Genomic DNA, 13,466 nt, shown 5'->3' with positions numbered 1-13,466 from the left:
TGCCCTGTATCCAAATACCTGTGCCAGAGCAAAGAGGCGTTTTGGCACTGAGCACCCGGCACATGACCTAGGAGCCCTGTACTGGTTATGCCATATGGGTGTATCCCACGTTCATTGACAATTAGGTAAAGAATTGCATGACAAAAAAATGGCCAAGTCACAAGGTGTAGATAGACAGATAAGATGGATGGATGGATGGATGGATGGATGGATGGATAGATGGATGGGTGGGTGGGTGGATGGATGGATGGATTCATGGATGGGTGGATGGATGGATGGATGGATGGATGGATGGATGGATGGATGGATGGATGGATGAGTGGATGGATGGCTTGATGGATGAGTGGATGGATGGGTGGATGGATGGATGGATGGATGGATGGATTGATGGGTGTGTGGGTGGATGGATGGATTTTAGGTGGGTTGGCTGGATGGGTGGATGGATGGATATATGGGTGGATGGATGGAGGGATGGATAGATAGAAAGGTGGATGGATGGAAGGATGGATGGATGGGTGAAAAGATAGGTTGATAGAGATATAGATAATAGATATCTAGATAGATAGATAATAGATAGATAGACAATAGATATATAGATAGATAATAGATAGAAAATATATAGATAAATAGATAGATTATAGATAGTTAATAGATAATAGATAGATAAATAAATAGTTAATAGATAGATTATAGATAGATAATAGATAGAATAACTCATGTATACAGTACACCTCACTATTCTACAAGTTTTCACGTCTATACACATATCCTGCGCTGATTTTTCACCCTCTGGCCTCTAGTCATCGCCATGTCAGTATTTCCCAGTATACAGATCGTACCCCCGTCACACACTTCGCTCTCCTTCTACACCATTTCACAGTAATCACACCTCCCTCACAATATTGATTCAGGCTCATGGCTACCACAATACAATGAATCTGGAAAGTTTGTGAACCCCCATAGTGATTTTTATGTTTTAATTGGACCTAATTTGATCTCCTGATCATAAAATAGATCACCCATCAGATGTCATCATTATCGATGCAGCTACGGAATCGTGTCCCACCACTCATCCTCAATGGACGTCTGGCTCTGGCTAGGAGAAGATGAAAGCCCCCTGGAAGCGAATGATCAAAGGCTCCGAAGATTAATCCCTTAACGTTTCCAATTTGCCCACTCTTGAGGTGCCTTCCGAGCTGGTAACAAAGTCTTCCCCAAACGTACAGAGAGATCATCACTTAATGTTCCTGGGCAGGAAAATTAAAGTGCTCCTCTCCCCGGGTATAAATGATTCATGGGCTTCCAATTTATATCATCCCTTTAATCAGAAGCCCAAGTTCCCCCCCTTGGTAATCATCTGTATATTGAGGTTTCAGATCCCATTGCCCATGTTCCCCGCCAACCACAGTTTGAGTATGGGAGGGGGGTCTGGGGATGGAGCATAGGTCCTTTGTATAATGGGTTTAACCTACTTGTCCTTATAAAGTCGCCATCAGCAAAAATGTTCTAGATTATGGGAAATAAGATTACAGAGATTTGGGAAAAGGGTGGTGGGGGACTCCTCCTTTTTATTTTTCCATTTACCTCCTGGGTTGTGTTGAGGAGTAACCGAGAATTAAGAGGGATGCTCAACAGATTAGGAACAAAGGACTAGGTAGGGGAAGGCACGCTCACTAGCAGGTGGAGGCATACAGCGCAGTGGAATAGGTTGGTGCTATGGAAGTAACGGAAAATTAGACACTATTATTAACCCACTGAAATCCCAACCTGGTAATGTTAGCATGTTTGTGCAGCTAAAAGGGGCAACATAAGAAAGGGACACCAACATGGAGGAAAAGGCAACAACAAGAAGGATGGGGTACCAACATGAAAAAGGGACACCAACAAGGAGGAAGGTGTAACAACAAGGAGGAAAGGGCACCAACAAGGAGAAAGGGGCAACAACAAGGAGGACAAGGCACCAACAAAGAGGAAGGGGCAATAACAAGGAAGAAGGGGCTCTAACAAGGAGGGAGAGGAATCAATAAGGAGGAAAGAGCATAAAAAAGGAGGAAGGGGTGCAAACAAGGAGGAAGGGGCACCAACTAGGAGGAAGGGGTATCAACAAGGAGGAAAGGGCAATAACAAGGAGGAAGGGGTGCTAACAAGGAGGAAGGGACAATAACAAGGAAGAAGGGGCTCTAACAAGGAGGAAGAGGAATCAATAAAGAAGAAAGGGCACAAACAAGGAGGAAGGGGTGCTAACAAGGAGGAAGGGGCACCAAAAAGGAGGAAGGGGTACCAAAATGGAAAAGGGACACCAACAAGGAGGAAGGTGTAACAACAAGGAGGAAAAGGCACCATCAAGGAGAAAGGGGCAACAACAAGGAGGACAAGGCACCAACAAAGAGGAAGGGGAAGTAACAAGGAAGAAGGGGCTCTAACAAGGAGGAAGAGGAATCAATAAGGAGGAAAGGGCACAAACAAGGAGGAAGGGGTGCTAACATGGAGGAAGGGGCACCAACAAGGAGGAAGGGGTATCAACAAGGAGGAAAGGGCAATAACAAGGAGGAAGGGGTGCTAACAAGGAGGAAAGGGCACCAACAAGGAGAAAGGGGCAACAACAAGGAGGACGAGGCACCAACAAAGAGGAAGGGACAATAACAAGGAAGAAGGGGCACTAACAAGGAGGAAGAGGCATCAATAAGGAAGAAAGGGCACAAACAAGGAGGAAGGGGTGCTAACAAGGAGGAAGGGGCACCAACAAGGAGGAAGGGGTATCAACGAGGAAATGGCAATAACAAGCAGGAAGGGGCCACAATAGGGAGGAAGGGGCACCAACATGGAATAAGGAGCATGAACAAGGAGGAAGGGGGATCAACAAGTTGGAAGGGGCACCAACAATGAGGAAGGGGTGCCAACAAGTAGAAAGGGGCCAACAATGAGGAAGGGGCACTAACAAGGAGAAAGGGGCCAACAAAGAAGAGTAGGTAACAACAAGGAGGAAAGGGCACCGACAATGAGGAAGGGGCATCAGCAAGGAGGAAGGGTTATCAACAAGGAGGACAGGTCATCAACAAGGAGGAAGTAGGGGCACTTATAAGGAGGAAGTAGTACCAACAAAAATGAAGAGGCAACAACAAGGAGGAAGGGACAACAACATTGCTGAAGGTGCACTAACAAGAAGGAAGGGGCATCAATAAGGAGGAAAGGGCACCATTAAGCTTGTGTAATAAGTTAGCGCCATAGATATAGGGTGCCACAAATATTCTGTTAGTAATAATGGAGGTTACGAGAGCATTTAACCTTCCATATTCAGGGCAATAACCTGCCGTGTTCTGGATACTGCCAATGCTGTATAAAAAATTGGACACCACAATGGGCACCGTAATAGGTGAGAGATTATATTGAGCTTGTGCCAACTAGGTTAGGGACAGAAGGGAACTGATTAATAAAAAAAAACAATGTTGGACAATATGTTGCCAGTGGCATAGGCGGCATGGGCAGAAGTTAACCCCTTGTCCACTGAGCAACAGCCACAAGTGGACCATGAAGGTGGAAATTAAATTGGTAAGTGCGGGTGGGTATGGCCGGTAATGGTATTGGGGATTGGGATCAGCAGCCCATCTAGACTGGCACCTGAGCACAATCCTGCAAGGTTGGCACCTCCTCACCAGCTTAGGTGAAGTGTTAAATGACTACATGGCAGAAAATGCAGTTTGTCATTAGGACTGACGGTAATTAAGTGCTGCAATGTTTGCCTTGGGTGGGAAACTGACAAATGACTGTAGTGGATTCCTGGATTTCTGCAGAAAGGGAGCATCTGGTGTTACTGAAACAGTTGACGACAGCACCTTCTGCGTCCCCACAGCGAGAGGGGCCACTGCCAACCTGCACATGCCCCAGGCAGCATGGGTGCCACACTCACAGCTCTATGAGGACATGACAAGAGCAGCCACCTACCTGGGAAAGAGCTTTCTGCAAGTTGGGCTCCCTGCTGGGCAGTAGAGGTGGTTGGGGCAGTGCCCACCTGTCATAAGAAGGTGCAGGGGTCTGGGTATAAGGCTCCCATCCTGTCTTCTTTGGAGCTGAGGGTGGTGGCTGCTGTGGCAGGACAGTTAGAAGAGCGGTGGCATGGTCCTGGGTGATGGCTGCTCCTCTGTGTCACATCTCTGCTGTTAGTGCTCAGAACATGGCACTGCCAACTTCATGCGCCTCAGGCAATGCAATGTGGGGAATGGCTGCAGTGTCAGAGGGAGCACAGTGAGAATTCATCCATCTGGTTAGAAAGGTGAAGCAGGGGGAGGTGGTGTGCCCAACTCTGCTGCAGGTGCCGGCTCCGCTCAGTGCCCTCTTCTCCTGCAGGTGCCGGCTCCGCTCAGTGCCCAACTCTGCTGCAGGTGCCGGCTCCGCTCAGTGCCCAACTCTGCTGCAGGTGCCGGCTCCGCTCAGTGCCCACTTCTCCTGCAGGTGCCGGCTCCGCTCAGTGCCCTCTTCTCCTGCAGGTGCCGGATCCGCCAGGTGCCGGCTCTGCTCAGTGCCCTCTTCTCTTGCAGGTACCGGCTCTGCTCAGTGCCCGCTTCTCCAGCAGGTGCCGGCTCTGCTCAGTGCCCACTTCTCCTGCAGGTGCCGGATCCGCTCAGTGCCCACTTCTCCTGCAGGTGCCGACTCTGCTCAGTGCCCACTTCTCCTGCAGGTGCCGGATCCGCTCAGTGCCCGCTTCTCCTGCAGGTGCCGGCTCTGCTCAGTGCCCGCTTCTCCTGCAGGTGCCGGATTCGCTCAGTGCCCACTTCTCTTGCAGGTGCCAGCTCCGCTCAGTGCCCGCTTCTCCTGCAGGTGCCGACTCTGCTCAGTGCCCACTTCTCCTGCAGGTGCCGGATCCGCTCAGTGCCCACTTCTCCTGCAGGTGCCGACTCTGCTCAGTGCCCGCTTCTCCTGCAGGTGCCGGATCCGCTCAGTGCCCACTTCTCCTGCAGGTGCCGGCTCCGCTCAGTGCCCGCTTCTCCTGCAGGTGCCGACTCTGCTCAGTGCCCACTTCTCCTGCAGGTGCCGGATCCGCTCAGTGCCCACTTCTCCTGCAGGTGCCGACTCTGCTCAGTGCCCTCTTCTCCTGCAGGTGCCGGCTCCGCTCAGTGCCCGCTGCTCCTGCAGGTGCCGGCTCTGCTCAGTGCCCGCTGCTCCTGAAGGTGCCGGATCCGCTCAGTGCCCGCTGCTCCTGCAGGTACCAGCTCATCTCAGTGCCCACTTCTCCTGCAGGTGCCGGCTCCGCTCAGTGCCCTCTTCTCCTGCAGGTGCCGGCTCCGCTCAGTGCCCGCTTCTCCTGCAGGTGCCGACTCTGCTCAGTGCCCACTTCTCCTGCAGGTGCCGGATCCGCTCAGTGCCCACTTCTCCTGCAGGTGCCGACTCTGCTCAGTGCCCTCTTCTCCTGCAGGTGCCGGCTCCGCTCAGTGCCCGCTGCTCCTGCAGGTGCCGGCTCTGCTCAGTGCCCGCTGCTCCTGAAGGTGCCGGATCCGCTCAGTGCCCACTTCTCCTGCAGGTACCAGCTCATCTCAGTGCCCACTTCTCCTGCAGGTGCCGACTCTGCTCAGTGCCCACTTCTCCTGCAGGTGCCGGCTCCGTTCAGTGCCCTCTTCTCCTGCAGGTGCCGGATCCGCTCAGTGCCCTCTTCTCCTGCAGGTGCCGGATCCGCTCAGTGCCCGCTGCTCCTGCAGGTGCCGGCTCCGCTCAGTGCCCGCTGCTCCTGGAGCTGCTGCTGCCCGCTGAGCTGCTGGCGGTAACTGTGCGCAGACCCTGCACTAGGACAGGATTACAGCTGCTGAATGTGCGGCTCCTCCAATGAGATCCGCACTGCTCCCTGATTTGGTGTCTCTGGCTGAATAGAGAATGACTCTGTCTCCTCTCCTGTCACTCTCATCATCATATTCTGATGCCTCTTTCCATACTCATCACCCCCTCTCTCCATCCCTCTGTCTCTTCCCCATTCCTGCTGTCTCTTTACTGGCTCTGCTCCTCTCTGTCTTTCTCTTTCCTCCCTCAGTGTCTTCCATGCTGGTATCTCTCTTTTCCTGCATCTCTGAATGAGACTCTCACATCCAGTCTCTCTATCTCTCCTGTCCTCTGTTTCTGTGCAGTCTCACCCTCTTCTCTGGGGGTCTCTGCATGTCTCTCCTCTCCCTCATCTTCACCTGTCTCTCATATTCCTCTGTCTATTTTCTCTACTCCTCTTCCTACCTTTCTCAATATGTCTCTTCTCTTGTTCCTCTGTCTCTTCTTCTCTGTGTATCCCCCAGTCTTTTTTCTGTTGTGTCTCACAATGTCTCTTCTCTCTCCTTTCCCTGTCCTTTTATCAATGTCTCTTTCTGCCACTGTCTCTGACATACTCTCTCCTGTCTCATGGTCTCCTAGTCCTATAGGTGTCTCTCTCTGTCTCCATGTTCTCTAGTATCTATGTTTCCCTTTTTGACTCTGCTGTTTCTCCCTTATTGTCTCTTCTCTGCTTCCCTCACTCCTCTGTCTCTCTTTATGTCTTACCCTTACAGTCTTTGCAAGTGCCTCACTGTCTTCTTATGTTCACACCTCACTCACTGCCCATTGCAGTCCCTTTAAGCCTATCCCTCTGCACTGCTCTCTGTCGTAACTCTGTCCTATCTGTCCCAGAATATCTCTCCCCCACTTTCTCATTGTCCCTCTCTTTCCTATCAGTCCCTGTATGTCTCTCCCCTACTTTCCTATCAGTCCCTGTATGACTCTCCTCCACTCTCTTTCCTATCAGTCCCTGTTTGACTCTCCCCTACTTTCTCCCTCTCTTTCCTATCAGTCCCTGAATGTCTCTCCCTACTTTCTCCCTGTTTCCTATCAATCCCTGAAAGTCTCTCTCCTACTTTCTACCTCTCTTTTCTATCAGTCTCTGTTTGTCTCTCCCCACTCTCTCATTCTCCCTCTCTTTCCTATCAGTCCCTGTGAGTCTCTCCCCCTCTTATCAGTTCCTGTTTGTCTATCCCCTCTCTCTCATTCTCCCTCTCTTTCCTTACAGTCCCTGTGTGTCTCTCCCCCACTTTCTCCCTCTCTTTTCTATCAGTCCCTGTTTGTCTCCTACTTTCTTCCTCTCTTTCCTCTCAGTCCCTGTATGTCTCTTCCACATCCTCTTGCTCTTTCCTATAGGTCCCTGTATGTCTCTAATTTCTCCCTCTCTTTCCTATCAGTCTCTGCATGTCTCTCCCGCACTCTCTTATTCTCCCTTTCTTTCCTGTCAGTCCCTGTATGTCTCTCCCCACTTTCTCCCTCTTTCCTATCAGTCCCTGTATATCTCTCCCCCACTTTCTCCCTCTCTTTGCTATCAATCCCTGTTTATCTCTTTCCCACTATCTTCCTCTCTTTCCTATCAGTCCCTGTATGTCTCTCACCCACTCTCTTTCCTATCAGTCCCTGTATCTCTCTCCCTCACTCTCTTGCTCTCTTTCCTATCAGTCCCTGTATGTCTCTCTCATGCTTTATCCCTCTCTTTCCCATCGGTCCCTGTATATCTCTCCTCCACTTTCTCACTTTTTTCTTATCAGCCCCTGTATCTCTACTTTCTCCCTCTCTTTCCTATCAGTCCCTGTTTGTCTCTCCCCCACTCTTTCATTATTCCTCTCTTCCCTATCAGTCCCTGTGTGGCTCTCCTCCACTTTCTCCCTCTCTTTCCTATCAGTTCCTGTTTGTTTCTCCCCCACTCTCTCATTCTCCCTCTCTTTCCTTACAGTCCCTTTGTGTCTCTCCCCCACTTTCTCCCTCTCTTTTCAATCACTCCCTAATTTCTCCCTCTCTTTCCTATCAGTCCCTGTATGTCTCTCCCACATTCTCTTGCTCTCTTTCCTATCAGTCCCTGCTTGTCTCTCCCCTATTTTCGCACTCTCTTTCCGATCATTCCCTGTATGTTTCTGTATGTTTCTCCCCTACTTTCTCCCTCTCTTTCCTATCAGTCCCTGTATGTCTCTCCCGCACTCTCTCATTCCCCCTTTCTTTCCTATCAGTCCCTGTATGTCTCTCCCCTACTTTCTCCCTCTCTTTCCTATCAGTCCCTGTATGTCTCTCCCCCACTCTCTTTCCTATCAGTTCCTGTATCGCTCTCCTTCACTCTCTTGCTCTCTTTCCCATCCGTCCCTGTATGTCTCTCCCCTACTTTCTCCCTCTTTCCTATAAGTCCCTGTATATCTTTCCCCCACTTTCTCTCTCTCTTTCCTATCAGTCCCTGTATATCTCTCCCCCACTTTCTCCCTCTCTTTCTTATCAGTCCATGTATCTCTCTCTCCCCTACGTTCTCCCTCTTTTTCCTATCAGTCCCTGTATGTGTTTCCTCTACTTTCTCCCTCTCTTTCCTATCAGTCCCTGTATGTCTCTCCCTCACCCTCTTTACTATCAGCCCCTGTATCTCTCTCTCACTCTCTTGCGCTCTTTCTTATCAGTCCCTGTATTTCTCTCCCCTTCTGTCACGGGGTTCTTCTCCGATACCACACAACCAACAGAGCGAGGGAGGGGTGAACAATCCCAAGACCTTTATTACAGGCAAAATTAGAAGGTCCATAAACAATCCACCACACTGAGGATATAATATTCCAGAACAAGAATGTAGTCCAGTAACAGGATAAAATGTCCAGGGAGACGAGATTCCAAAACTCTAGCACCAGAGAATAAAATGAGTCCTTCTTTCTGAAGTGCAATCTTTATATGATCCACTCCACACAGGAACTGACTTGACCAGCTCCTGTTCTTCCCACCCCCTTCCTTGTGTCCAGGGGTAGTCAAACAGGTTGGGAAAGTTTCCAGGCCTCCCAGAGGAGAACAAAGGAGCCTTGGGGATTAAAGAACTACAGGGGGTCATCAAGAGACAGATACAGTCAGGCTATAGACATACAAGAAAAATGCTATGAAAATAAGTAACATTGTAACATAGTTTTGAAGGCTGAAGGAAGACCTTATGTCCATCTAGTTCAGCCTATTTTTAGTGCAGCTGTTCTGCATTGTTGATCCTGGGGAATGCAAAAAACCCACAGAGTAGAAGCCAATTTTCTCCATAGGGAAAAAAAATTCCTTCCCCTTAGCTGGGTCAACCATCTACCTATAATATTATGTTATTCATAATGGAATTGTATTATATTGTGGTCACTGCTCCCTAGGTGCCCATCGACTCGTACTTCTGTTATTCTCTCTGGCCTGTTGCTTAAAATTAAGTCCAGAAGGGCTGTCCCTCTAGTTTGGCCCTGCACAAGTTGTGACAGATAATTATCCTTGGTCACTGACAGAAATTGGTTTCCTTTCTGAGATAGGCAGGTTTCAGTTTCCCAGTCTATGTCGGGGTAGTTGAAGTCCCCCATAATAATCACCTCATTGTGATTTGCTGCTTTGTCTATTTGTTTCAATAATACATTTTCAGTGGTTTCTGTTATATTTGGTGGCTTATAACAAACCCCTATGAGGATTTTATTACTTTTCCCTCCTTGTATCTCCACCCAATAGAGACTCCACCTCTTCATTTCCCTCTTGTATATCTTCTCTTAGTGTGGGCTTTAAAGCGGACTTTATATATAGACAGACTCCACCCCCTTTCCTTTTTTTACGATCCCTTCTAAACAAATCATATCCTTGCAAGTTAGCCGCCCAGTCATAGCTGTCGTCTAACCATGTCTCAGTTATTCATACTATGTCGTATTTTTCCTCCTACATTACCAACTCCAGATCTTCAAACATATTGGTCAGGCTTCTTGCGTTGGTCAGCATGCAGGAAAGAAGTTTTGCTTCCTTTTTCTTAGCTTCCTTCTGAGTACCCTGTCTTGGGTCCTCTGTACCACATCTAGTATCCTTGATTAGTTTGTCCTACTGCTGCATGTTCTTGTCTGCTGTTTTTCCTCCCATCCCCTCATCTTCTAGTGTAAAGCCCTCCTGATGAGTGTGGCAAGTCTTCTGGCGAATGTGTGTTTCACAGGTTTTGTGAGGTGTATCCCATCTCTTGCGACAAGTCCATCGTAGAGGTAATTCACGCCATGGTCCAAGAATCCAAATCCTTGCTGCCTGCACCACCGTCGTAGCCAGTTGTTCACCTCTAGTATCTTATTCCATCTTCTGATGCCATGACCATCGACTGGGAGGATTGATGAGAAAACAACCTGTACGTTCCGTTCCTTTATTTTCTTCCCCAGAATTTCAAAGTCTTCGCAGATAGTTGGTAGGTCATTTCTTGCCGTGGCGTTTGTGCCTACATGTATCAGTAGGAGAGGGTAGTCGTCCTTGGATTTGAGGATAGTTGGTATCCTGTTGGCCACATCCTTGATTTTTGCTCCTGGGAGGCAGCATACTTCTCGTGCGGTTATGTCCGGCCTGCAGATAGTTGCCTCCGTGCCTCTTAGTAGTGAGTCGCCCATAACTACCACTCTTCTTTTCTTTCCGGACGCACTGCTTGATGCTCGTGAGTGTTTTTGAGTGTCATTTGTTTCCGCTTTTGTTGACAGAGTAACTTCTTTTGTTGATAGTGTGTCTTCTCTTGTAGATACGGTATCATCCTGAGCTGTGCCATTTTCGTTCTCCAGCATGAGGGCTTCATATTGGTTGCTAAGCTGTGTGGGTGGTGATGACCACTTGATCTGTTTGCTTCTTTTCGTCACATGGCTCCACTTTTCAGCCTCTGTATGTGCTCTGAAGCTTTTCTCACTTTCCGTATCCTGAATGGTTGCTTCTGCTTCATCCAAGAAGTCCTCATGTTCTTTAATTACCTTCAATGTTGCTATTCTTTCTTCTAGTCCCTGCACCTTTTCCTCTAAGAGGGCAACAAGTTTGCAGTTCTGACAGGTAAACTTGAGTTTTTGGGCCGGAAGATCCATGAACATGTAGCATGTGTGGCAGGTGACCATGTGGATTTTCTTCTCTTCCATATTGCTGTTGCTGATGCAGTCTACGATGGGTGGAAACTCGCGCACCGTCAGGCGCGAGATTTTGCGATGTCCTCAAGCAGCGAGACCCGGCAAGTCTCAGCGATCGATCAGCTTAAGGTGACTCTTCTCCTCTTCCCAGAATGCACCGGAAATATGCAGATAAGCTTCCTGCTTCTCCAATCCCTGGTTTTGCGATGTCCTCAAGCAGCGAGACCCGGCGAGTCCCAGCGATCGATCAGCTTAAGGCGACTCTTCTCTTCCCAGAATGCACCGGAAATATGCAGATGAGCTTCCTGCTTCTCCAATCCCTGGTTTTGCGATGTCCTCAAACAGCAAAACCCGGCAAGTCCCAGCGATCGATCAGCTTAAGGCGACTCTTCTCCTCTTCCCAGAATGCACCCGAAATATGCAGATGAGCTTCCTGCTTCTCCAATCCCTGGTTTTGCGATGTCCCCAAACAGCGAGACCCGGCAAGTCCCAGAGATCGATCAGCTTAAGGCAACTCTTCTCCTCTTCCCAGAATGCACCGGAAGCATGCAGATGAGCTTCCTGCTTCTCCAATCCCTGGTTTTGCGATGTCCTCAAACAGCGAGACCCAGCAAGTCCCAGCGATCGATCAGCTTAGGGCAACTCTTCTCCTCTTCCCAGAATGCACCGGAAATATGCAGATGAGCTTCCTATAGAAATATACACAAAATGATATCCATATAGCCTATCACACCATCACGCCTTCTTTCTCCCTATCTTTCCTATCAGTCCCTGTTTATCTCTCCCCCACTTTCTCCCTCTCTTTATCAGTCCCTGTATCTCTCACTCCACTACTTTCTACCTCTCGTTCCTATCAGTCCCTGTATATCTCTCCCCTATTTTCCCCCTATCTTTCCTATCAGTACCTGCATATCTCTCCCACACTTTCTCCCTCTTTTTCCTATCAGTCCCTGTTTGTCTCTCCCCCACATTCTTTTTTATCAGTCCCTGTATCTCTCTCCCTCTCTCTCTTGCTCTCTTTTCTATCAGTCCCTGTATGTCTTTCGCCTGCTCTCTCCCTCTCTTTCCTATGAGTCCCTGAATATCTCTCCCTCACTCTCTCTCTCTTTCCTATCAGTCCCTGTATGTCTCTCCCCTACTTTCTCCCTCTCTTTCCTATCAGTCCCTGTTTGTCTCTCCCCCACTTTCTTTTTTATCAGTCCCTGTATCTCTCTCCCTCACTCTCTTGCTCTCTTTTCTATCAGTCCCTGTATGTCTTTCGCCTGCTCTCTCCCTCTCTTTCCTATGAGTCCCTGAATATCTCTCCCTCACTCTCTCTCTCTTTCCTATCAGTCCCTGTGTGTCTCTCCCCTACTTTCTCCCTCTCTTTCCTATCAGTCCCTGTATATCTCTCCCCCACTTTCTCCCTCTCTTTCCTATCAGTCCCTGTATATCTCTCCCCCACTTTCTCCCTCTCTTTCCTATCAGTCCCTGTATATCTCTCCCTCACTTTCTCCCTCTCTTTCCTATCAGTCCCTGTATGTCTCTCTCCCACACTCTCACATTGTCTCACTCTTGCTGTTCTTTCTTGTCTTATATCTCACAATTTGCTGCCTCCTTCTATTATTTTCTTGGTTTGATCTCTTATCTCAGCCGCCTTTCTTTTAGAAACTCTTGAAAAAGGATTTATATGTACAGCAACCACACAGAAGTATATATATATATAGATACATTACACACACAAGCAAATATATACTCACAAAAAAGCATATCATGCACACATGTATACAAACATTATATATATACTATATATATATATATATATACATAGTATATACATATATAGTATTGTGCAAAAATGTCAGACAGCTGTGGAAAAAAAATACTGCAGAATAAGAAGCTTTCAAAAACAGAAATGTTGATCATTTCTTTTTACCAATTGAAAAATGAATAGAAAATAAACAAGAGAGAAATCTAAATTCCACCAGTAGTTGGTGACCTCCCATCACGTCCATCAGTTGATCTCGGTCACTTGTACACAGGTTATAGAGGAACAGCCCCCTGAGGAAGCCCACACGAAACGCGCGTTGGGGGCTACGTTGTCTGGTGTCACACAGGGATTTACATTGGTAAGGAGCATTCCTGCAGCACTTAGCTGAGTTACATATGTAACATCTTCATTCCCTGGGATTTAAACTCCCTTGTTTTAACTTAGGAATGTGATTTCCTGATCCTTATATTTTAATTGTGTTGACCCCAGACTTACTCTGAGTCCTTCATTCAAAATTCCTTGTCTTCTACCTTAGGCCTGTTTCACACTTCAGTCTTTTAGAGTCACAATCCGTCAAAGTGTTCAAAAAACGGATCCTGTGCAGATTGTAAAAAACATACACCGGATCTGTTTTTTTGACGGATCCATCGAAGCAGCATTTGGTAGAATTTAAAGGGACAGGATTCTGGAGAGAGAGAGAGAGAGAGAGAGAAAGAGAGCTTGAGAGCGAGAGAGACTTTTTTCAGTGCCAGAACGGCTTTTGGGGTTAAATTAAATGAAGATAAAGTGTTCTGGGCATGCTCAGTTTGAAAAAATGGAATCCAGCGATGGATTCCGTCATATGA

General features: G+C 48.1%; 1 protein-coding gene across 1 annotated transcript in view; it reads right to left on the bottom strand.

The window, feature by feature from the left end:
* The window catches only part of CHRM2 (cholinergic receptor muscarinic 2), a 185,125-nt gene extending 179,167 nt beyond the window's left edge, over positions 1-5,958 (bottom strand). The window contains exon 1 of the mRNA XM_073567532.1: positions 3,943-5,958. The gene's annotated coding sequence lies outside the window, so the exon portion shown is untranslated. The remainder of the gene's footprint in view (positions 1-3,942) is intronic.
* Positions 5,959-13,466: the final 7,508 nt, after the last annotated feature.

The sequence above is a fragment of the Dendrobates tinctorius genome, unplaced genomic scaffold (assembly GCF_039654945.1).
Source record: "Dendrobates tinctorius isolate UK_male_01 unplaced genomic scaffold, ASM3965494v1 ptg000020l, whole genome shotgun sequence".
NCBI lineage: Eukaryota > Metazoa > Chordata > Amphibia > Anura > Dendrobatidae > Dendrobates > Dendrobates tinctorius.
Note: the sequence above shows the minus strand (reverse complement) of the source record. Positions and strands in the feature narration are given on the sequence as shown.